Source organism: Lipophrys pholis (assembly GCF_963383615.2).
Source record: "Lipophrys pholis genome assembly, chromosome: 12".
Classification (NCBI taxonomy): Eukaryota; Metazoa; Chordata; class Actinopteri; order Blenniiformes; family Blenniidae; genus Lipophrys; species Lipophrys pholis.
Window position 1 is genome coordinate 1009667 of NC_137641.1, and position 24226 is coordinate 1033892.

The 24226-nt window shown below is 48.4% G+C and overlaps 1 protein-coding gene across 2 annotated transcripts in view; it reads left to right on the top strand.

Annotated features, from left to right (window-relative positions):
- Window positions 1-24226, top strand: part of slc12a2 (solute carrier family 12 member 2) — a 63673-nt gene that overhangs the window by 7100 nt on the left and 32347 nt on the right. The gene's annotated exons all lie outside the window — the stretch shown is intronic.

Here is a 24226-nt window from a genome sequence, read left to right on the forward strand (position 1 = left end):
CAGGAGGCTTCCTAAAGGAGTTAGGAAAGGTGTTAGGAGGCTTCCTAAAGGAGTTAGTAAAGGTGTTAGGAGGCTTCCTAAAGGAGTTAGTGAAAGGTGTTAGGAGGCTTCATAAAGGAGTTAGTAAAGGTGTTAGGAGGCTTCCTAAAGGAGTTAGTAAAGGTGTTAGGAAGCTTCCTAAAGGAGTTAGTAAAGGAGTTAGGAGGCTTCCTAAAGGAGTTAGTGAAAGGTGTTAGGAGGCTTCCTAAAGGAGTTAGTAAAGGTGTTAGGAAGCTTCCTAAAGGAGTTAGTAAAGGTGTTAGGAAGCTTCCTAAAGGAGTTAGTAAAGGAGTTAGGAGGCTTCCTAAAGGAGTTAGTAAAGGAGTTAGGAGGCTTCCTAAAGGAGTTAGTGAAAGGTGTTAGGAAGCTTCCTAAAGGAGTTAGTGAAAGGTGTTAGGAAGCTTCCTAAAGGAGTTAGTGAAAGGTGTTAGGAAGCTTCCTAAAGGAGTTAGTAAAGGTGTTAGGAGGCTTCCTAAAGGAGTTAGTGAAATGTGTTAGGAGGCTTCCTAAAGGAGTTAGTAAAGGTGTTAGGAGGCTTCCTAAAGGAGTTAGTGAAAGATGTCAGGAGGCTTCCTAAAGGAGTTAGTGAAAGATGTCAGGAGGCTTCCTAAAGGAGTTAGGAAAGGTGTTAGGAGGCTTCATAAAGGAGTTAGTAAAGGTGTTAGGAGGCTTCCTAAAGGAGTTAGTAAAGGTGTTAGGAGGCTTCCTAAAGGAGTTAGTGAAAGGTGTCAGGAGGCTTCCTAAAGGAGTTAGTAAAGGTGTCAGGAAGCTTCCTAAAGGAGTTAGTGAAAGATGTCAGGAGGCTTCCTAAAGGAGTTAGTGAAAGATGTCAGGAGGCTTCCTAAAGGAGTTAGTGAAAGGTGTTAGGAGGCTTCCTAAAGGAGTTAGTAAAGGTGTTAGGAGGCTTCCTAAAGGAGTTAGTAAAGGAGTTAGGAGGCTTCCTAAAGGAGTTAGTGAAAGGTGTTAGGAAGCTTCCTAAAGGAGTTAGTAAAGGTGTTAGGAAGCTTCCTAAAGGAGTTAGGAGGCTTCCTAAAGGAGTTAGTGAAATGTGTTAGGAGGCTTCCTAAAGGAGTTAGTAAAGGTGTTAGGAGGCTTCCTAAAGGAGTTAGTGAAAGATGTCAGGAGGCTTCCTAAAGGAGTTAGTGAAAGGTGTTAGGAGGCTTCCTAAAGGAGTTAGTAAAGGAGTTAGGAGGCTTCCTAAAGGAGTTAGTGAAAGGTGTTAGGAAGCTTCCTAAAGGAGTTAGTAAAGGTGTTAGGAAGCTTCCTAAAGGAGTTAGTAAAGGAGTTAGGAGGCTTCCTAAAGGAGTTAGTGAAATGTGTTAGGAGGCTTCCTAAAGGAGTTAGTAAAGGTGTTAGGAGGCTTCCTAAAGGAGTTAGTGAAAGATGTCAGGAGGCTTCCTAAAGGAGTTAGTGAACGATGTCAGGAGGCTTCCTAAAGGAGTTAGGAAAGGTGTTAGGAGGCTTCATAAAGGAGTTAGTAAAGGTGTTAGGAGGCTTCCTAAAGGAGTTAGTAAAGGTGTTAGGAAGCTTCCTAAAGGAGTTAGGAAAGATGTTAGGAAGCTTCCTAAAGGAGTTAGTAAAGGTGTTAGGAAGCTTCCTAAAGGAGTTAGTGAAAGATGTCAGGAGGCTTCCTAAAGGAGTTAGTGAAAGGTGTTAGGAGGATTCCTAAAGGAGTTAGTAAAGGTGTTAGGAGGCTTCCTAAAGGAGTTAGTAAAGGTGTAAGGAGGCTTCCTAAAGGAGTTAGTAAAGGAGATCACGGTGGTGAGGCAGTCAGACTTTCCCTTAGTGACGTCATAATAAAGCGACGGCGGCTCTAGTTAGTGACGTCTGCCATGGTGGGAAAGAACTACAAGTTTCTGAAAATGAACTACAGAAAGTTCCTCTGGGTTCTAGATGATTTCAAGTGGTTCTAGGCAGATTATTACTTTGGTAACTTACATGATCTGCTCCTTTTTCAGTCATCCTGAGTTTCCCTGAACGCTCCGATGAGCGGGTTCCTTTAAATGTTGTCGCCGCAAGGAATTGTGGGGGAACATGAGCTGGTCTTCTTTGGTAAAGGATGCATCAGTGGTTCCTAGGCTAAAGGAGGTTCTAAAGGAAGCATCAGTGGTTCCTAGGCTAAAGGAGGTTCTAAAGGAAGCATCAGTGGTTCCTAGGTTAAAGGAGGTTCTAAAAGAGGTTCTAAAGGAAGCATTAGTGGTTCCTAGGTTAAAGGAGGTTCTAAAAGAGGTTCTAAAGGAAGCATCAGTGGTTCCTAAGCTAAAGGAGGTTCTAAAGGAAGCATTAGTGGTTCCTAGGTTAAAGGAGGTTCTAAAGGAAGCATTAGTGGTTCCTAGGTTAAAGGAGGTTCTAAAAGAGGTTCTAAAGGAAGCATCAGTGGTTCCTAAGCTAAAGGAGGTTCCAAAGGAAGCATCAGTGGTTCCTAGGCTAAAGGAGGTTCCAAAGGAAGCATCAGTGGTTCCTAGGCTAAAGGAGGTTCTAAAGGAAGCATCAGTGGTTCCTAGGTTAAAGGAGGTTCTAAAAGAGGTTCTAAAGGAAGCATCAGTGGTTCCTAAGCTAAAGGAGGTTCTAAAGGAAGCATTAGTGGTTCCTAGGTTAAAGGAGGTTCTAAAAGAGGTTCTAAAGGAAGCATCAGTGGTTCCTAAGCTAAAGGAGGTTCTAAAGGAAGCATCAGTGGTTCCTAAGTTAAAGGAGGTTCCAAAGGAAGCATCAGTGGTTCCTAGGCTAAAGGAGGTTCCAAAGGAAGCATCAGTGGTTCCTAAGCTAAAGGAGGTTCTAAAGGAAGCATCAGTGGTTCCTAAGCTAAAGGAGGTTCTAAAGGAAGCAAGGAGCCTCCTTTCCTTTGCTTCATGAGAACTCAGACGGTTCTCATCATGGCCGCCACACTAAAGACTTCCAGGGTGAAGGAGAAGTGGACAGAGGAGACAGGAGGGACTTTTTGGACGTAGCCTCAGTGTCTGTTTCTCTACATGATCACGAGTAACGTCAAATCAGCAACCAGCCACGGGACGTCACAAAACATCTCCTGTGGTTTGTGAAGGTCGTCTTCATGAAGACCTCCATTGTCTGGGTAAATGAGGTGATGATGTCAGAGCTTGGCGCCGCTGGATGTCGTCACTTCGCCATTACAGCGGCGGGCGACCGATCATCTGCTGTAATGAGCTGCTGGCGGCGGATGTCTCCCGCTGACATTCAGGAGCTTTGTCGTGGTTTCAAGGTTGCGCTGACCCGGCGCTTTCCACTCGTCAGGCCGTCAGCGTTTCCCCCGCTGTGATTGGTCCAACAGATCGAACTGTGCAATGGAATTTCCACTGCACCGATTCACTGTTACTCATGCATGTTTATCACTGAAATCAATACAGTGAACAGGATGTGTGCAGCTCTCCATCAGGATGCCACGCTCTCCATCAGGACGCTCTATCAGGACGCTCTATCAGGATGCCACGCTCTCCATCAGGACGCTCTATCAGGACGCTCTATCAGGATGCCACGCTCTCCATCAGGACGCTCTATCAGGACGCTCTATCAGGACGCTCTATCAGGATGCCACGCTCTCCATCAGGACACTCTATCAGGACGCCATTCTCTCCCATCAGGACGCTCTATCAGGACACTCTATCAGGATGCCACGCTCTCCATCAGGACGCTCTCTATCAGGACGCTCCATCAAGATGCCACGCTCTCCATCAGGATATCACGCTCTCCATCAGGTGCTCTATCAGGACGCCACGCTCTCTATCAGGGCGCCACGCTCTCCATCAGGACGCCACGCTCTCCATCAGGACGCCACCCTCTCCATCAGGACGCCACGCTCTCTATAGGGACGCTCTCTATCGGGACGCTCTCTATCAGGATGCCACGCTCTCCATCAGGATGCCGCGCTCTCTATCGGGGTCGTCTCCATCAGGACGCCACGCTCTCCATCAGGAGGCCACGCGCTCTATCAGGGTCGTCTCCATCAGGACGCCACGCTCTCCATCAGGACGCCACGCTCTCCATCAGGGTCGTCTCCATCAGGACGCCACGCTCTCCATCAGGGTCGTCTCCATCAGGACGCCGCGCTCTCCATCAGGACACCGCGCTCTCCATCAGGATGCCACGCTCTCTATCAGGGTCGTCTCCATCAGGACGCCACGCTCTCCATCAGGACGCCACGCTCTCCATCAGGGTCGTCTCCATCAGGACGCCGCGCTCTCCATCAGGACGCCACGCTCTCCATCAGGGTCGTCTCCATCAGGACGCCGCGCTCTCCATCAGGACACCGCGCTCTCCATCAGGACGCCACGCTCTCCATCAGGGTCGTCTCCATCAGGACGCCGCGCTCTCCATCAGGACACCGCGCTCTCCATCAGGACGCCACGCTCTCTATGGGGGTCATCTCCATCAGGATGCCACGCTCTCCATCAGGACACCGCGCTCTCCATCAGGACGCCACGCTCTCTATGAGGGTCATCTCTATCAGGATGCCACGCTCACTATCAGGGTCGTCTCCATCAGGACGCCACGGTCTCTATCAGGGTCGTCTCTATCAGGGTCGTCTCCATCAGGACGCCGCGCTCTCCATCAGGACACGATTCTCTCTATTAGGGTGGTCTCCATCAGGACGCCACGGTCTCCATCAGGACACCGCGCTCTCCATCAGGACACCGCGCTCTCTATCAGGACGCCACGCTCTCTATCAGGGTCGTCTCCATCAGGATGCCACGCTCTCTATCAGGATGCCGCGCTCTGCATCAGGACACCATGCTCTCTATCAGGGTCGTCTCCATCAGGACACCACGCTCTCTATCAGGGTCGTCTCCATCAGGACACCACGCTCTCTATCAGGGTCGTCTCCATCAGGACACCATGCTCTCTATCAGGGTCGTCTACATTAGGACGCTCTACATCAGCAAACCACACTCTCCATCAGGACGCACTCCATCAGGACGCCACGCTCTCCATCAGGAGGCCACGCTCTCCATCAGGGTCGTCTCCATCAGGACGCCACGCTCTCCATCAGGACACCATGCTCTCCATCAGGGTCGTCTCCATCAGGACGCCACGCTCTCCATCAGGACACCATGCTCTCTATCGGGGTCGTCTCCATCAGGACACCACGCTCTCCATCAGGACGCCACGCTCTCCATCAGGACGCCGCGCTCTCAATCAGGGCACCGCGCTCTCCATCAGGGCACCGCGCTCTCCATCAGGACGCCACGCTCTCTATCAGGGTCGTCTCCATCAGGACACCATTCTCTCCATCAGGGTCGTCTCCATCAGGACGCTGCGGTCTCTATCAGGGTCGTCTCCATCAGGGTGCCGCGCTCTCCATCAGGACACCATGCTCTCTATCAGGGTTGTCTCCATCAGGACGCCGCGCTCTCCATCAGGACACGATTCTCTCTATCAGGGTGGTCTCCATCAGGGCACCACGCTCTCCATCAGGACGCCATGCTCTCCATCAGGACGCCACGCTCTCCATCAGGGCACCACGCTCTCCATCAGGACGCCACGCTCTCCATCAGGACGCCACGCTCTCCATCAGGGCACCGCGCTCTCCATCAGGACGCCACGCTCTCCATCAGGACGCCACGCTCTCCATCAGGACGCCACGCTCTCCATCAGGGCACCGCGCTCTCCATCAGGACGCCACGCTCTCTATCAGGGTCTTCTCCATCAGGACACCATGCTCACTATCAGGGTCGTCTCCATCAGGACACCATTCTCTCCATCAGGGTCGTCTCCATCAGGACGCTGCGGTCTCTATCAGGGTCGTCTCCATCAGGACGCCGCGCTCTCCATCAGGACACCATGCTCTCTATCAGGGTCGTCTCCATCAGGACACCACGCTCTCCATCAGGACACCACGCTCTCCATCAGGACGCCACGCTCTCCATCAGGACAACACGCTCTCCATCAGGGCACCGCGCTCTCCATCAGGACGCCGCGCTCTCCATCAGGGCACCGCGCTCTCCATCAGGACACCGCGCTCTCCATCAGGACGCCGCGCTCTCCATCAGGACGCCACGCTCTCTATCAGGGTCTTCTCCATCAGGACACCATGCTCACTATCAGGGTTGTCTCCATCAGGACACCATGCTCTCTATCAGGGTTGTCTCCATCAGGACACCATTCTCTCCATCAGGGTCGTCTCCATCAGGACGCTGCGGTCTCTATCAGGGTCGTCTCCATCAGGGTGCCGCGCTCTCCATCAGGACACCATGCTCTCTATCAGGGTTGTCTCCATCAGGACGCCGCGCTCTCCATCAGGACATGATTCTCTCTATCAGGGTGGTCTCCATCAGGACGCTGCGGTCTCTATCAGGGTCGTCTCCATCAGGACGCCGCGCTCTCCATCAGGACACCATGCTCTCTATCAGGGTCGTCTCCATCAGGACGCCACGGTCTCCATCAGGACACCACGCTCTCCATCAGGACACCGCGCTCTCCATCAGGACGCCACGCTCTCTATCAGGGTCGTCTCCATCAGGACACTATGCTCTCTATCAGGGTCGTCTCCATCAGGACACCATGCTCTCTATCAGGGTCGTCTCCATCAGGACACCATGCTCTAGAGAGCAGGTTAGATCAGCAGATAGATCAGGGTTGTCTCCATCAGGACGCTGCGGTCTCTATCAGGGTCGTCTCCATCAGGACACCATGCTCTACATCAGGACACCACTCTCTCTATCAGGGTCGTCTCCATCAGGACACCATGCTCTACATCAGGACACCACTCTCTCTATCAGGGTCGTCTCCATCAGGACGCCACGGTCTCTGTCAGGGTCGTCTCCATCAGGACACCACGGTCTCCATCAGGACACCACGCTCTCCATCAGGACACCACGCTCTCCATCAGGGTTGTCTCCATCAGGACGCCACGCTCTCCATCAGGACGCCACGCTCTCCATCAGGACGCCGCGCTCTCCATCAGGACGCCACGCTCTCCATCAGGACACCCTCCATCAGGATGCTACGCTCTCCATCAGGACACCATGCTCTCAATCAGGGTCGTCTCCATCAGGCCACTGTCCATCAGGGCACCATGCTCTCCATCAGGATGCAACGCTCTCCATCGGGACGACGCGCTCTCCAGAGAGAGGCTCTGTGACCTATTGTTAGACTGAAGTTTGAAGCCGCTACATTCCTGCTGATGATCAATAATTTCAAAAATTAGATCAAAATGTCTCAAGTACTAAAGAACAGCCACATTATTGATCAGTGCTACTCACTGAACTGCTCAGCAAGAAAACTCTCAACATATTGATCCTCTGATCAGACTGATCCTCTGGTCTGAGATGAGTCTGAACATGTTCCTGTGTACGACTGTATTTGAGTCTGTTCCCGCTGGGCCTCTAGTTACCATGGAGACGCTGTCGTCCATCAGTAGTTGCTGATTAGAAAATGATGTCAACATTGATCCTCGTTACTATAAGTTACATGACAATGCTTTACCAGGCTGAGTGTTGCATTCTGGGCCGCGGCCCTCTGCGGTGCCGTGAGTCACCGATCAGCCTAATCGGACGCCGACCTGCTGGTGACAGGAAGTCAACGGGTTGTTTCAGAGTTTCAGACCAAGAGAATTTTTTTTTTACTGGAGAGGAACTGAGGGGGCTTGTCCACCAGAAAGAACCAGGTTCTAGTTCTGGTCCAGGACCAGCCTTAGCACCAGTTCTTTGTCTTTCCACTGCCAAAGCCCCGGCAAAACAGGGGCTAAACTGCTGCTACGCTGGTCCCACTTCGTTGCTGGACCAGAGCGGAGCCGGACTGGGACCCGACGCGTCATCGGGTGGGGGCGGAGTTATCTCTGGAGGTATCTCTGGAGGTATCTCTGGAGGTATCACTACCTACAAGGCAGAAGCGAGGCTGTACCGGCTTTCTGAAAACTCCAGCGAACACGGAGCCCCAGAGTGGTTCTAGAGAAAAAAATTTAAAATATGCGTAGGAATGATATAATAAGTCGTTCCCTGAAGTTAATAATACGAGAGAACGGGATTATTTAATCCGCGTTCGCGGAGCTGCGGCTCTCGAGACGCTGCAGAGCTCCACCTGTCAGTCAGCTACGTCAGCTATAATTTAAAAGCAGTTTTCCATTGTCGTTTATTTTCCACACTTTCCATTGTAACATTCTAACTAACATCACGTCCAGGTCTTGCTTCACGTTCTGACCGCGGCTGAGGAGCTGCAGCCGCTGAGCAAGGCAGTGTGAGGCAGCAGGGGGCGCTCTGCTCCGCTCCGCGACGCTCCAATATTATTTTATAACCACAGAACTTCTTTATAATAAATACTTTTGCTTCATCAGCAACTAAAAAACAAAGTACAAACTACTGTAAATAAAATCTTGGAGTTTATAGACATAATGAGCTTTTTAACGGCTTCATGTGAAGAAGAACTTTAATCAGAGTGTTTACCTAGGTTGCCATGGAAACAGTTTTAGAGCTTCGTTCTATCACTGTAATCCTCCATTCTTCATGTTGAAGCTTTTGATTCAGACACTCCCAGAAATAAAGTGAAAGGAGCAGAAATTCACTATGTAACGCCCAAATGGTGAAAAATAAGACCCAAACTCAAACAGGTGTTATTATTTGTCCCTCTATGTCCACTCTGGGGCTCCGGAGTAAAACAAGACGGACGTGAACAAACACCAACGAGACAAGAAGAGACGTAATGTCTTCTGGCTCTTTGGTTCATCAGAGGTTCAGGTCAAACTAGATGGAGCGACCTGGACTAAACCTCTGGTACAGTCCGTCTCCTGGTTCCTGGACGAGGCTGTCAGTGCCACATTGGTGAAATCAGTGACGTTTCACGTTTCGTAGTGACGCAGTGACGTAGCTCTACTGGCTCCGCTAACGGTGGAAAAAGAACCGGTTCTTTGGCGGTGCTCATTTAAGAACCGGCTCTGGTACCGGCCCTGAACTAGAACCTGGTTCTTTTGGTGGAAAAGCCCTATGAGAGGCCCTCGTGTGTGTGTGTGTGTGTGTGTGTGTGTGTGTGTGTGTGTGTGTGTGTGTGTGTGTGTGTGTGTGTGTGTGTGTGTGTGTGTGTGTGTGTGTGTGTGTGTGTGTGTGTGTGTGTGTGTGTGTGTGTGTGTGTGTGTGTGTGTGTGTGTGTGTGTGGGAGCTGCAGCAGAGTTAACAGCGTCTCACTTTACAACACAAAACAAAGAAACCTGTTAAAGTCTTATTTGTTTTTGTTTTTATAACCCCCCCCCCCCCCCCCCCCCCCCAATAGAAACAGGAAGCAGAGGATAGCGAATCTTTTGTCTCAGTGTGAGTCGTAACTTATGAACCTACACGTGTTGTAACAGATGCTTCGCTCGCTGTTTGGCAACGGACTGTAAACTTCTGTGTGACGGTGTGGTCCAACACACTCCTCCACCTCCACCCTCCTCCACTGCCTTCCTCCACGCTTCACCTCACTCCTCCATCAACCTTCTTCACCCTCTACCTCCCTCCTCACCTTCCACCTCACTATAGTGAGCAGTGTGTGACTGTCTGTAGATGAATGAGTGTGTCACTCAGTCACACACTGTCCTTCCTGTGGCGGCAGCGCGTCGGTGTGGAGGTGGAGCGTCTCTTGTTGGTCGGTGGTGTCAGTAGCTCAGATGGAGCAGATAAACACGTCGGGCCGGTTGGATGGAATTCAACACTGCTCTAATTGGCTGGAAGGTCTGACCGCCATGGCGGCTCTCTGTTGAGGGTCATCACTGGGTCTTCACTAGCGCGGTCATTAGCGCAGCGCTAACCAGTGAAAGCTCCTGTATTTGTAGCTGGTGTCACATTACCCCGTCATTTGACACCGAGCTCTCCGTGTTGGACACCTGCCAACAGTCCTGCAGCTGAAGAGCCCAGAACCAGTGTTCCTAACGCCTCCACTGGAACGACACTCGGTGGTACAAACACCGCTTCATGACGTGGTTCTGATGTCATACAGTCCTGGAGCTTCATGACGTGGTTCTGATGTCATACAGTCCTGGAGCTTCGTGACGTGGTTCTGATGTCATACAGTCCTGGAGCTTCATGACGTGGTTCTGATGTCATACAGTCCTGGAGCTTCATGACGTGGTTCTGATGTCATACAGTCCTGGAGCTTCATGACGTGGTTCTGATGTCATACAGTCCTGGAGCTTCGTGACGTGGTTCTGATGTCATACAGTCCTGGAGCTTCATGATGCAGATCTTCATGTAGGAAACTTGTTCGTTTCAACCATGTGGAAACTCTGAGACGTTCTGATCTCTTAATTCTTTGTGTGACTGCAGAGGAAAGAATGTGGGTTACAACAATATTTTCCAAGACCCCCCCCCCCCCCCCCCCCCCCCCCTTTCAAGGAATGTGGTTCCTTTAGAGGAAGACGACTTTCATCTGTTCATTTCCTGTTGGCTGCAGCGCAACACCACCGCTGCCATGCCGTGCACAACACATAGCGGGGGGGGGGGGGGGGGGTACATCATGTGACATGATCATGGAGGGCAACAGTAGACTGTCTGTCTGCTGGAATATTAATAAACTTTATGAACCTTATATAGTTTATATAGTTCATGACGTTTATAAAGCGCTCCTAAAGAAGATTGAGGGACGTGTTGAAGTGATTATTAATCTGTGAATCTCTCAGCGGAGTGTTGAAACAAACACTTCCTGCAGTGCGGCGCTTTAACATCTGTTCTCAACAAGCTGAAATAATCTGGTGTTCCAGTGACGTGAAGATCAGCTGGATCCTTGGACCAAGAGATGTTCAGCTTTACATCACTTCCTGTGGCAGGACTCTGGCCCGGTCCCATCTGGTTTCCTTCTCGGCCTCTGAAGCAGCTGAAAGTCTCCAGCTGCTGATCGTCCTCCTGAAGCAGGACACGCTGACAACCAGCTTTCCGTTTCCCCGCTGACATGGCTCTCGTCTCCACCGCTGCTCCACCTCGTTGCCAAGTGTTTCCTCTGGTGGGGCGGCAGGATGGAGCTGAGCGCCGCTTCCCGTGGGACTGCAGAGCGTCAGAGAAACTTTAGCAGCTGCCTCATGTCTGCCTGCCAGGGCCGTGTTGCAGGAAGTGACCTTGATGCAGCAAAGTCTGTAAATAAAGTACAGACTCCATGTGGGAGGAGAGTGAAGCAGGTCCCACCGCTGCTCGTCCGTCCGTCCGTCCGTCCATCCATCCATCCGTCTTGTCAACAACAATTGGATGTTTCTGGTCGGTAGGAAGGACACTGGAGAAAAGCCACAGGTCCAAAGGGAGAACATTCAACCTTAACATTGTGTTGAGATGAGAGCCGACCATTGCACGAAGGAGGAAACGGAGGAAAATGTTCAGCTGTTTTCAGAAGTAGTCATAAAGCGTAATTGTTGGCTCAGTCCTCGCTGACAACTTTAGTTGTTTTTGATTGGATGAAGCTGGCTCACGAAGCTGGCTCTTCAGCGCCGACTGGTGGCAAGCAGCTGAAAGATGAGCTGGCTCTGCAGTGGACACCTAGTGGTCGGCAGTGGAACGACAGTTAAACAGCAGCTTGTTCATAAAGAAAACAGGAAGTGAGAGGTGAAGGAGCAGACAGAAACATTTTCGATACTGTTCCCTGCTGAACGCCGCTCACCTTCAGCGACTGATGGCTGCTGAATCTCCTGTTTGGCTACTATATCTATATCTATATCTATATATCTATACGAAGGTTATCAGTCAGTTTTACTCCAGATTCTCCTGCACTCGGGACACTTCCCTCCTTCCACACTGAACCTGCACAGCTCGTCCTTTCAGACTGTGACTTTAGGTAGAACAAAGCTCCTCTCTGTTGGCGGAGCCTCACTCGTCGCCTCTTTGTTGCTCTCAACAGGGTCAAATTGTAATTTGACACGATTCCTTAACAGAATGTTGGAACAATACGAGGTTCGGTTCCATCAGTAGGGAATCCAACTCTGTGAGAGTCTGCTGCAGTAAAAGAATAATGAAGTGAGTGCTGGGAGGCTCTTTAAACAATGGGGGGATGGTGGACATTTGATCGGAGGGCAGTCCCCCCCCCCATCAACATGTTTGTCATGTCCAGCGTCGCAGCATGGAGCCGTGGCCCCAACAATCAGATCTCTAAGAGAGGCCAAGAAGCCGTGATAAGGATCCATACTCAGACCAGAGGCGTTGTAACACCAAGTGGTGTAATCGGCGTCGCTACGTTAAAGCAGGAGGCCGTTTCTCTGCCAACATGTGGTTTCAGTTCAGGACTCCAGTCTTACACAACCCAGCTACACAAAGGCCTTTTCACTGCCGCTCCTCGTAATCAACTCACTTTTTCCATGAAGTCCTTGTACCTGGGCTGGAGCCTGACTGAAGGTTCTGCTCAGCCTGTTTCACTGCTGGTCATTTATAGCTCAATGTCCTCACTGTTCTGTGTCGAGCGGAGCAGCAGGCGAGGAGTTCAGGATCTGAGAGCTCCTCCCCGCTGCCCCAGAGGCTCCTTCACTCAGCCACAGTGAACTGGTGAAGCCCGCTGCATCATGGGGGTTTTGTAACCATGAGTCATGGTGCAGTGTGCACTCTGAGCTAAGCTGGCTAGCTGTGTCGTTGTTGTGCAAAGCCGGCCTTTGTGTTGCTGCAGCCATGGAGATAATGTTCCCCGAGTCCTGCAGAGCGTTCAGAGCGCCGCTCGCTCCTCTGCTCGCCCTCCTGCTCAGACCAGCCTGTTGGTACACCGGTCATCCATTGGTCATCGATCTGTTATCCATTGGTCATAGACTGGTTGTTCTTGTCTCAGTGACATTGCTGATGGTGGCGGAGAGCAGAGAGACAGTTGGTGTGATGGTGAGAGGAGGAGGTGTGATGGTGAGAGGAGGAGGTGTGATGGTGAGAGGAGGAGGTGTGATGGTGTGAGGAGGAGGTGTGGCATGTGAGGAGAGGGTGTGAGGGTGTGATGATGTGAGGAGATGTGGCAGGTGTGAGGGTGTGAGGGGGGTTTGACAGTGTGAGGGTGTGAGGAGGAGGTGTGGGGGGGGGGGGGGGTGTGACAGTGTGAGGGTGTGAGGAGGAGGTGTGAGGGGCGGGGTGTGACAGTGTGAGGGTGTGAGGAGGAGGTGTGGGGGGGGGGTGTGACAATGTGAGGGTGTGAGGAGGAGGTGTGGCATGTGTGGAGGAGGTGTGTGGAGGAGGTGTGACGGTGTGAGGAGGAGGTGTGACGTGTGAGGGTGTGAGGAGGAGGTGTGAGGGTGTGAGAAGGAGGGGTGAGGGTGTGAGGAGGTGTGAGGAAGAGGTGTGATGATGTGAGGATGAGGTGTGTGGAGGAGGTGTGTGGGTGTGAGGAGGAGGTGTGACGTGTGAGGGTGTGAGGAGGTGTGAGGAAGAGGTGTGATGATGTGAGGAGGAGGTGTGAGGGTGTGAGGAGGTGTGAGGGTGTGAGGAGGTGTGAGGGTGTGAGGAGGAGGAGGTGTGAGGTCGTCCATTCAGCATGTTTGTCCTGTTTGTCCTGTTTGTCCTGTTTGTCCTGGTTCCCATTAGGTGTGACGGAGCTGCAGTGATTCAGAGAAGAGCTGCAGCAGGAATGTTTGACGCTTCATGAGCCGCAACATAAACTGCCGGCAGGAAATCAATCTGTTCTGTTTGGATCTCGTATTACTGGAACCAACACAGAGCTGCTGGTCTGGTTCTGATAGTTCTCTGTGTGTCTGGTTCTGATGGTTCTGACGGTTCTGTATGTCTGGTTCTGTGTGTTTGGTTTAGGCCTGCAACTGACCATTATTTTGATAATCGATTAATCGGTTGATTATTTTCTCGATTAATCGATGAATCGGATAAAAATAAAAAAAAGCACCTCAAATTGTCGGACCAGTTGATATTGTTGGTTGATATCAGTTGATGTCGGTTTTGGCCCACGGGCCTCATGTTCTCTGCTGTACGGAGGGGCGCTTTACAGAGCAGCACCGTGCTCAAAACTAATCTCCACACCACAACGTCTGAATATCCCAATAATCTGGTCCAGCCCAGGTATTTTGGCCGTTTTAGAGTCGCTCAGCTCTGAATTTAGCAGGAGAACCTGTCGGTTGTCCTCGTCAGGAAGGTTGTTGCTCCTGTTAACAGGTAAACGTGTCGGTGCACAGTGACATGTCCAGTACAGCGTGTCGCTCTTACCAGGTCCTCACAGGTTCTACTGTACCGCCTCCACCTCTCTGTTAAACCTCACAGGTTCTACTGTACCGCCTCCACCTCGCTCTGTTAAACCTCACAGGTTCTACTGTACCGCCTCCACCTCGCTCTGTTAAACCTCACAGGTTCTACTGTACCGCCTCCACCTCGCTCTGTTAAACCTCACAGGTTCTACTGTACCGCCTCCACCTCGCTCTGTTAAACCTCACAGGTTCTACTGTACCGCCTCCACCTCTCTGTTAAACCTCACAGATTCTACTGTACCGCCTCCACCTCTCTGTTAAACCTCACAGGTTCTACTGTACCGCCTCCACCTCGCTCTGTTAAACCTCACAGGTTCTACTGTACCGCCTCCACCTCGCTCTGTTAAACCTCACAGGTTCTACTGTACCGCCTCCACCTCGCTCTGTTAAACCTCACAGGTTCTACTGTACCGCCTCCACCTCTCTGTTAAACCTCACAGGTTCTACTGTACCGCCTCCACCTCGCTCTGTTAAACTGGCTCTGCAGGTGGAGGTTCTGTTTTTCAGCTTTATTTCAGTCAGCCAGCGTTGATGAAGCTCTGAAGGTGGAGTAAACGGCTCCACAACATGGCGAGTGACGTATAAATCACGTGACAAAACGAATCGATGATGTAATTCGTTGCCGACACTTTTAATAATCAAACTTTAACGATTTTCTCGATTGGTTGTGGCAGCCCTAGTCTGGTTCTGATGGTTTTCTGGTAAACAGACACAGTCTTCTGATTTAGTCCCGCTGGTGTTTCGTCAGTGAAGGACTGGACTCTGTTTTTAGTTGGGATGTTTACCTGATAACTGATCAATTCATCACCTGGTAACTGATAAGGTCTCCGAGCTTGTCTCCTAAACACTCAGGACAGATTTACCCAGTACTGAAAGTAACTGTAGTTAAAGTAACTGTAGTCAAAGTAACTGTAGTGGAAGTAGCATCCATTGTTTAAGATTGTAGTGAACATTTATGAGTTCATGATGCTGCTCTTTCTCTTCCCTCTGATTCCCAGCCGGTGTGAAGACGTTCTGTCTAACTTCCGTGTTCTGACCCGCTGCTCTAAGAGTCAGAGCCGGGAAATAGCTTGACTTGATGGTTTTTGGAAATTTGTAACTCAATGTTGAAATGATGTGAAATGCTTCCTGCTGTCAACATGACATGTTTACAAAACCACTGCTTTCATGATGCCTTTTGAGAGGCAACTTCCTGTCTGGCCTGCGGCGTTCTCGGTGCAGTCCTCTAAGGGTCTGAAATGAGCAAGAGTCTCCAGTCACAAGTCGTTCCGGCGATGAATCTGGGATTAGCCCAGTTTTTCCTCCGTCAGCTTCACGCATTTCGTGACCTCCACACTCATTTTGATTACAGCGGGAGCAGAACCTCGTTTGGCTCCTTCTGATTGGTCAGGCATGTTGGCGTGTCGATGTGTCAGGTCACGAGTCTGGTGATGCGTCGTTATTGCAGATGGTGGGTTTGCTCTTCACCCTGCAGCTCCAGAACCCAGACTGTTTCTGAGGACTTTTATTTTGAGGCGCAAAACCTGCTGACTAAAGAGCTGATGTCACTTCCTGATCGATTCTTTAGTGTCACAAGAAACGTTGGTGAAAAATCATTTGGCACAATTTGGGAAAGTGGGTGGTGGGATATGAGGCTCCTCGGGGTGGAGTGTTGACTGTCCTCCGACCGGGCCTGGTCGGGCCTTCGCTTTTCCTGGTCCGGGGACGGGGCTGGTCCGGGGCGCGGCGGCTGGGGCCATCTCTGCCTTGCAGGGTTGGCGGGGGGGGCAGCATGCCTCGGGTGGTGACCATTAATGCCCCCGGGGGGCAGTACTCTTCTTGTGGTGACCCAGAGTTCCCGTTTCCTCCAGAGTGGAGGTTCCAGGCCAACGTGTCGGGGTTCAGTTCTAAAATGAGCCGACTCCGCCGAATTGATCGGTTTGGTTGAGTCGGCCATGTTGACCCTCTCCGGTGGCGTTGGTATTGATCACTGCTAATGCACAGTATGGAGTTTTTACCGCTAATCCAATAACCGCTAATCACAACAAAAAGGTTGATAATTGATCATGTGACATCCTGTCTTCTATGTCAACATGTACAGAACATGAAGCACACACACACATTTAATGGAAATGTATAAGCTTGGGTAATGTATGAATTCGACCAATAAATACATTGGAAAATGTTTCTGTAATAGTTTTTTTATTTAAACTTATTAATACAATGAAAAGGTTCATTTTGGTGTTCTTTGTGTGCAAGCAAGATATGATATGTGGGTTACCAAACTGTTGGTAACAGGTAACCTTTCAACTATTCACAGTGTTATCTCTCATAGGTAAACTAACAAGACACAGGAAGTGAAATGATCAGTGGTCAGGATGTCATTTTATTCTGCCAGGAAAAATCAGTATAAAGTCAAACTTGAGGTTATTTGACTCCAATTAAAAATGACAAGACAGAGGACTTCCGGTGGAGAAGGGAATGGAGTAGACGTGTGCACCGTGTGCTCCCACACCGACCTGTTGTAATATAACCTATTCTTATAACCCATACTTGAATTTACACTGTAATACCGAGAACGGTGCTTGATTATACCCCATGGCTTCGGGAACCAGACTGGTGAAAGAAAAAGGCACTAAGAAAGATGACTTGGCTGCTGCGGCTAACCAGATTAGCATGCCTGCTCTTACTAGCTTGTTGGAGGAGCACCGACAGTCCATAGCGGCGGCGATGTCGGCAGAGCTCCAATCGGCCTTTGCCTCCCTGGAGACGAGACTGGACGCTTTACAGGCCACTGTCACCGACTATGGTGAACGCCTTGTAAATGTGGAGGCCGGCTTAACATCACATGAGGAACGCATTACAGACCTGGAGGCCTCGTGTGCTACGCTAACCGAAGCTTGTGCTAAGCTTCGTGCCAAAAATGCAGACCTGGAGGGGCGGAATCGGCGCAACAACATTCGTATTATTGGCCTACCGGAATCAGTGGAGGGTCCTCAACCTACAACCTTTTTCGCTGAAGCCTTGGTGGAGATATTTGGAGACCAGCTGTTACCAACGCCGCCGGAACTGGACCGGGCCCACCGTAGCTTCGCCGCTAAACCACGACAGGGGGACAGGCCCAGGCCAGTGATCGCATGTTTTCATCGGCATCAAACGAAGGAACTGATCGTCCGGGAGGCCCGTAAACGGAGAAACGACCTGAAGTACCGTGAGTCGCCAGTCCGCATTTATGAGGATTACCCACCTGATGTTCTGGAGCAGCGCGCGGCCTACCGCGACATCATGGCTAAGTTGTACAATGCGGGCCTCCGGCCTGCGTTGCTATATCCAGCGAAGCTTCAGATTACCAAGAAAGACGGTAATAAAAAACGCTTTTCCTCAATCGAGGAGGCGACCACCTTCCTGAACTCTATGAGTGCAACTTAAATGTGTTTAGTGTCCCAACTCGCTGGCTCTTGTTCAAGCTGACACTGTTTTGGTTTCCATTGGTTGACGCTAGCACAGTTGCTAATGGCTAATTTTGTCAACTACTGTCTCAGACTTTTAAAGGATTCTTCAAACTGTTGAATCGCAGGAGTTTTGTCGTGTTATTGTTTAAGTTCAGTGAATTTTGAAGTTATGTGCCTTATGACGTTTTGTGACTACTTTTGTTTTACAGTACGTTTATACTGATCCTAAGGGACTATTTTTCTATATAGGAAACTTTTGCTATTGTTTTTTATTTTATTTTTTATGTTAATATATTATATTTTTATTTATTTATTCCTATTTACTTGAAGGATGCCCTGTTTTGTTTTACTTAGAAGATACTGTTATGGTTAACTGCGCCATATGACGCTGAAAACTGGTTTTATTCTGGGTAATTCTATTTGTATGCCATAATGTCCCTGACACGAAATGTTTGTCAGGAAGGGCATCCATATATATGTAAGTATATATATTATTTTTCTTTTTATAACTTGTTGAGTGAAAAGGTTACACCTAATTTGCACAGGAAGGGTTAATTGTTGTCCTGTGGGAGTGGTTATGGTGTGGGAATTAGTGGGTATGTATAGAAACTGGAAGCTATACAGGTATGTGTTTCATATATATGTGTGTGTGTGTGTGTGTGTGTGGTGTTTTGTGTTTGTTTGTTTTTTCTTTTTGTTTTGTTTTTTTCTCTCATCCTTCCCCCCCCATCCTCCAACCCCCCCCCCCCAATCCCCCTTCAGGGCACTGTCCATAAAAGGGTGAGTAATGTCTGACACTTTCTCATCACGCAGTCGTGGCTGTCGGTTTGTGTCATGGAATGTCAGGGGGATTAATCAGACTATTAAGAGAAATAAAATACTTTTGCATTTGAAACAACTTAGAGGTGACATTTATTTTATTCAGGAGACGCACCTTAAAAGCTCTGAGATTTCTCGCCTTAAGAGACCCTGGATGGGACAGGTGTTTCATTCAAAGTTTCCTGCGAGGGGTGCGGCAATCCTTATTGGCAGGAATACGCCTTTCGAACCCACAAAGTCTATTGAAGACCCAAATGGACGTTTTGTCGCCGTATCAGGTAAACTGTTTGATATTCCGGTCATTTTAGTGAGCGTTTATGCCCCCGTGTGGGACGATGACCAATTTATCACTCGTCTTTTTTCCTCCCTTCCTGACTTGGATTGCCACTACCCGATCATAGGCGGTGATTTCAACCTTATCCAAGATCCTGCGTTGGACAGGTCCTCCCCTAAATCTTTAGCTTTATCTAATTCTGCCAACACATTAAAGACATCTGCGGAACAACTCGGTCTAAATGACCCCTGGAGATTCCTCAACCCAGCCAACAAAGTTTATTCATTTTTTTTCCATGTTCATCGCACATATTCGAGAATTGATTTTTTCTTAACAGACAACAGACTATTGGACTGGGTGGAGGCGAGTGAATACCACTCCATAGTAATCTCCGATCATGCTCCCACTTCAGTAGACATCAACTTCCCAAATTACAGTGCCCCAAATTCACAGTGGAAACTTTCTTATTTTTTAATGAATGATTCTGATTTTAGACCTTTTTTTCAAAAAGAAATAACATTTTTTCAAATCAACGACACTCCAGATATCTCGAAAGGCATTTTGTGGGAGGCATGCAAAGCATACCTGAGGGGGCAGGCTATTTCATTTGCCAGCCGTCGGAAAAAGGCTGAGACTGGGAGGATGATTTGGCTCTCAGATCAGATCTTAAAAGTTGACTCGCAATATGCCATCACACCCTCGCACGATCGTTACAACGAGCGCCTCAAACTTCAGGCTGAATATGATCTTTTGTTAACAACAAAGGTGGAACTTAAACTGCTAAGAACCAAGCAGCGTTATTTTGAAATGGGAGATAAAGCTGGGAGACTTCTCGCTCATCAATCCAGGATCACAGCCCTCTCGAGGTTAATCCCCAGAATGAAAACAATGTCTGGGGCAATATCTTCTGACCCCAAAGTGGTGAATGAGACCTTTTTAAATTTTTATTCTGACCTGTATAAATCTGAATATTCGCCAGAGATTTGGGATAATCACAACCCTCTTGATGGACTCACCTACCCTAGGGTTGATCCTGATTTGTCTAAAAGTATGGGTGCCCCGGTCGAGTTATCCGAGGTGCGGGAGGCAATTGGACTGCTTCAGACGGGTAAGTCCCCCGGCCCTGATGGCTTTGTCGTAGAGTTTTACAAGGCCTATCTGGACCTGGTAGCCCCGCATTTGGTTAACGTTTATAATGAAGCTTTCTCCACTGGCAGACTGCCCCCAACTTTAACTGAGGCTAATATTTCCCTTCTATTAAAAAAAGATAAAGATCCTTTGGAGTGCGGCAGCTATAGGCCCATCAGTCTTCTAAATGTGGATCAGAAAATTTTGGCTAAGGTGCTGGCCATGCGTTTGCAGCAGTCCTTGCCTACTCTGATCTCTGCAGACCAGACCGGGTTTATGGCCGGGCGAAACTCATCATTTAATACCAGACGACTTTTTAACGTTATTGGCTGCCCCGGGTCTGACGTGCCCGAGGTGGTGATTTCGTTAGACGCTGAGAAAGCCTTTGATAGGGTTGAGTGGAAGTACTTGTTTTATATTTTATCAAAATTTGGTTTTAGCTCTGATTTTGTTGCATGGATTAGGCTGCTTTATGACTCTCCAACTGCTTGTATCCTTACAAATGGGGTGAGGTCATCCTCATTCGCTCTACATCGCGGTACCAGACAGGGATGCCCCCTCTCCCCCCTCCTATTTGCTCTGGCGATAGAACCTTTGGGTATTTGGCTTCGAGGGGAGGATAAGGTTGTGGGTATCACGAGGTATGGCATCACCCACAAATTGTCCCTTTATGCAGATGACCTGCTACTCTATGTGTCCAACCCCTTGTCATCTATTCCAGTTATCACGGATATCCTGACTCAATTCGGCAAGTTTTCTGGCTACAAGCTGAATTTTTGTAAGAGCGAACTTCTCCCTATTAATCACTTGTCAAGAATTATACCAACTTCATCCTTACCATTTAAGGTCACATCACAGGGGTTTCGTTACCTGGGAGTATTTATCACGCCATTTTTTGAAGACCTTTTTAATAAGAATTTTCGCCCTCTAATTGACAAATGTAAACTTGACATGATACGCTGGTCCGCTCTTCCTCTTTTGCTCTCTGGTAGAGTTAATTTAGTAAAAATGGTGATACTCCCTAAGTTTCTTTATTTGTTTCAACACATCCCATTTTTTATAAGGAAGTCTTTTTTTTGTCAGCTGGATTGTTCAATTTCTTCGTTTCTGTGGCTGAACAAACCCCCCCGTATCAAGAGGACCATTTTGCAATTACCTAAACAACAGGGGGGCCTTGCACTGCCAAACTTTATTCACTACTACTGGGCGTGTAACATTGCTAAGCTTAATTGTTGGATGGACGGAGGAACCGACGCATGTCCCTCTTGGGCCCAAATTGAGAGAGGCTCTTCAAAGCTTTCATTACACTCTCTTCTAACTGCGCGTCTTCCTCTCAAGATACACAATTTTTCTCAGAACCCTGTTGTTGTCAACACGTTAAAAATTTGGATCCAATTTCGTAAAAACTATGGTCAGACTGAACCATCGTCTCTTGCTCCGATTGTCAAAAATCCTTTGTTTTTGCCATCTAATTCTGATCCCACTTTTGTTAACTGGCAAGGCAAAGGCCTGGTACTGATTAAGGACCTCTACACAGATGGACATTTCACAGACTTTAATGGACTTGCTAATAAGTTTGACTTACCCCAATCACATTTTTTCCGTTTCCTACAAATTAGGCACTTTGTCCAAGCTACCTACTCTAACTACCCAAACTCACCCACCAGTTCCCTGGTGGACTTGATGCTCACCTCTAATCCAGCTCAGAGGCGCACTATATCTGTTATTTATAACGCCATTGCTTCGTTTAATCCCCAGCATCTCGATACTCTTAAACAGAAGTGGGAGGAAGAGATTGGGGTGTCCATTTTAGATGGGCAGTGGGTACAATTCCTTAAACTTGTTCACTCCTCCTCGATCTGTGCTAGTCATGGTGTTCTACAATGCAAGGTTATTTTTAGAGCTCACTACACTAATGCTAGACTTTCCAAGATTTACCCTACCGTCAGTGACAGATGCAATAGGTGCAATCAATCCCCTGCCAATCACACACACATGTTCTGGTCATGTCCTCGTCTTGTCGGTTTCTGGCGTCAGATATTTGATACATTGTCGGTGGTGCTAGAAGTAGACCTTGACCCGGACCCATGCACGGTTCTCTTTGGATGCCCTCTCCTCTCTACTCCGAGTTTGTCGGCGGCTAAACGTAAGGTGCTGGCCTTTGCAACATTACTTGCGAGACGTCTTATTTTACTGAGGTGGAAACATGTCCCCCCTCCGGCGCATAATAGTTGGCTTCGTGAAGTTTTGACCCACATTAAACTAGAGAAGATGAGGTTCTCCCTTTCTGGTGCTGGTAGTGTTTTTGACAAGACCTGGCGACCCTTTATTGAATATTTAAATAAAGTAGTGATTCACCCAGACAGCGACTAGATGCCCCCCCCCCCCCCCCCCAATTCTTTCCCCCTTTTAATTATTCCATTTGTTTGTTTAGTGGTAGTTCCCCCCCCCCCCCCTTTTTTTTCCGTTGTTTTTTCTGTTTGTTTCTTGTCCTCATTTTTGTTTTTTGTGTTTTTGTTTTGTGGGTGTGTGTGTGGTGATGTGTGCATTGCTTCATACTACACACATTTATCTGAGTGTTTCGGTATTGGTGATTGTTAAAGTGTTTGTTGGACAAGCCGTACACGTTTATGTTCCACACTTGTTGATTGCTGTCCTGGGAAATCTTTCTCACTTCCCTCTCTTACGGAATCACTTTGGTTGGACAGTATGCTTATGTATGTATGTTCCTAAAAAACTGTGAATAAAAAGATTTAAAAAAAAAAAAAAAAAAATGACAAGACAAACATACTAGGACTTCACAAATTATTTTTACAGTTGAACTTCTTTCCATGAGAGTATCTGTGCAGATTCTGACATAGTACGAAACATTTAGCCTATCAGAGTTAATTTACATATTTTATTTATTTACACATTAACAGAATTACCTCAGACTAGTTGAAAACAACTTAGGGAAGCACTGATCCACGTTTTTCCCTTTCGATCCCAATACCCGAATGTGGATATCTACCAATACTGATAATATTCCGATACCTGCGTGACGTCATCATCTCATAATAAACTAGTTCTACCTTTAGAACCTCAGAATGACTTTATTAATCCCTGGAGAAATTCTTGAGCAAGGCAGCAGCAACACAATGTTTCCAGCTCTAACGCAGCTCCAACCATTGGGACTATTTTCAGGGAGTTTAGCGTGGAGTAGGACGCAGCTTCACGGAGGTGTGAATCTCCTGCTGACAGCCTGGAGGAGCTGCTGCTCATTGTTCTGATGTCAGTGCTGTTCTCCTCCCAGAGCTGGAGTTTGAAAACGCTGACGTCTGGCTGCAGAGCGCCGCCCTGCTGGACTACGGCTTTGCTAACGTCCACGTCGATGCGTTGTGGTATTTTGAGCGTAAAATACATCCTAACAGTGGACATGTCATGAAAAGTTGGATAGCACAGTGCTACTTCCCTAGCCTGCTCGCTGGCTGCAAACTGGACTGGATTTCCTGACTCATTCCTCCTGGTCTCATTGAGACCCGCCTCCCTTCAGGAAATCCAGTCCACAGTTTGCAGCCAGCGAGCAGAGCAGCAGCAGGGAAACACTTGTTGAGTCTTTTCAGCAACAGTAAAGTACAGATGAGGCTTCATGGATCTGAAATCGCCGCAGGTTGGATCGGAAAAACCTCAAAATATCACCAAAAACCCACGAGCCCATTCAGGCAAGGTGGGGAGATGATTCACTCTCCCGAGCAAAGCTTTTACCTGCCCCGGGCACAAGCCTTAATGTCCACCCCATACACACACACACACACACACACACACACACACACACACACACACACACACACACACACGGGGAGAACATGCAAACCCCGGGCAGTGTTTGAATCCAGATCTTCTGGCTGTGAGGTGAGAGCCCTAACCACTGCACCACCGTACGTCCAAGGCCACTGACATGGGCTCACATCCACAGTAAATAAAACCGACTGGGAGCCTGTAGTGTACGGAGGACTGAATGTGCCAAAATTAAACGGATAAATACACCATTAAATAATAAATGTGAAATAAATTTATTAAAATTGGAAATAAATATCTAATTGTGTCATTAAATGTGTCAATTAAAATACCAATTAATTTAAAACATATAATTATTTTGCTAATTAATTAAATATTTCATGGTATAACTGTGCCAAAACAAAATAAAGAAATATACCATTAAATAATTAAATGTCATTAATTAATAAAAGTTGGAATTAAATATATAAATGTCATTAGATTTCATGAATTAATTAAAATATATTATTTCACTGCATTGCTTCATGAATTAATTTTATCTGTCAAACTCACCCATCAAAGTCCTTCCACCTGATTGGTTCCCCTGCACATCAAGTCAGAACAGATCGATCCCAGATAAAGGATTGCTGAAGAACAAGTGAAAAT